The 1,812-nt window shown below is 40.2% G+C and overlaps 1 pseudogene; it reads right to left on the reverse strand.

Moving 5' to 3' along the window:
• Positions 1 to 1,812, reverse strand: part of LOC102815954 — an 18,506-nt pseudogene continuing 16,694 nt past the window's right edge.

The following is a 1,812-nucleotide window of genomic DNA, read 5'->3' on the forward strand; positions in this document are numbered from 1 at the left end:
TTAGTTTTCTGCTCCTTCTGCTGTATCACATTCTTCTTCTGCACTCTCTGATGTCCGTATCTTAAGTTGTCTCTAAGCAACTGCATGATGAGGGTGCTGTCTTTGTACAAGTCTTCATTCAGTGTATCAAGTTCTGCGATGGCCTCGTCAGAAGCCGTTTTAGCCAGCGTACAGGCAAGCTCTGGGTTATTAAGGATATCATAGGAAAATACAGAAAAGTTAATAGCCAGCCCCAGACGACTTGGATATTTAGGTTGCATCTCCTTCTTGCTTATATTAAATGCCTCTTGGTAAGCTCCTTGAGAATTATCTATTGTTTGTTTTCGATCATCACCACTCACTACTTCAGTAAGGTACCAGAAATAATCTTTCATTTTCAGATAGAAGACATTACTGTCTGAAATAGTTGCATTGGCTATTAAATACTTATCCAAAAATTTCATGACCGTGGTGCAGATGGATCTCAGTTCAGACTCCACTTTTCACCCAATAGTCCTTAATCAGCTGCAACTTCTTGTCAGAAGTGTAGGTTTTCTGTTCAATGCTGGAGATGACCCTCCAGGCCGACCTGTGGCCCCCGACCATGTTCTTGTAGGCCACCGAGAGCAGGTTGCGCTCCTCGTTGGAAAGCTTTTCCTCCTGTTCCGTCAAGTCTTATGTGCCGGTGGCCATGTCTCTGCTAGCCTCGCCTTCTGGATCAACTCCATTCTTCTAGGAAGGAAGGGTCGGGGATAAGAGAGCGGGCGAGGCCCCGGCTTGTATTTTTGACAGTTCCCTATCCATGTACTATTGCAGTCATTTTAAATTATCATCAGCAAAATGTCACTTGCATGTGATATCAATGATATGCGTGATGATTTCCACATTCTGTTGGGTTACTAGCTTTGGAATGGCCACAAATATGGATTTCTTAGAATTGGCTGACCAGGTAGCTGTCTTGCAAATTTCTTGGCATAGATAATGCATCCAGGGCTGTTTCAGTTTGTTGTCAGTTCGTGGGGCTTTGTGTTTTCATCACTGCTTTTGGTGCAGCTTGGACTTCTTCCTTTAGGACACTGGTTCTTTCATATGCTACCTCTTAAAATGGTTAGATATCAACCTTTTTATTTATTTATTTATTTTTTACAGTGGCTTTATGTATTCCTTTCATCTTCTTTTCATGCTTCCTGTGTAATTCAATATGTTGCCCGTTGTTGTTGTTGTTAAGTGCTGTTGAATTGGTTCTGACCCTGTATAGGGTTTCCGAGGAGTGACTAGTGAGTTTGAACCACCAGCCTAGTGATTTAAACTGACCTTGCAGTCCAGCCCATTATTCTGCAGCGCCACACCAGGACTCCTTCAATATTGCAATTTGAGGCTTGAATTTTTCCTTAGTTCTTTCAGTTTGAGAAAACCTGAACATTATGTTCTTCCCTTTTAGTTTTCTTACTCCAGATCTTTTTGCCCATTTCATTATAATACTTGAGTCTGTCTTTTCAAGATGCCTTTTGACATTTTCTGTTCACCTTTTACTTTTTAATTTCTTCTATTTGCTTTAGCTTCTCTATGCTTCAGTGCAAGTTTCAGAATCTCTTCTGATTCCCATTTTGGTCTTTTCTTTCCTTTTAAATGACCTTTTGCTTTCTTCCTATGTGATGTTCTTGATGTCATCCCATAACTCTTTTGGTCTTCAGTCATTAGTGTCTAATGCATCAAATCTATTCTTGAAATGACCTATAAATTCAGGTGGGATATGTTCAATGTTATATTTTGGCTCTCATAGACTTGTTTTAATTTTCTTCAGCTTCAGCCTGAACTTGCATAGGAGCAATT

Source organism: Chrysochloris asiatica, unplaced genomic scaffold, assembly GCF_000296735.1.
Source record: "Chrysochloris asiatica unplaced genomic scaffold, ChrAsi1.0 scaffold00544, whole genome shotgun sequence".
NCBI lineage: Eukaryota > Metazoa > Chordata > Mammalia > Afrosoricida > Chrysochloridae > Chrysochloris > Chrysochloris asiatica.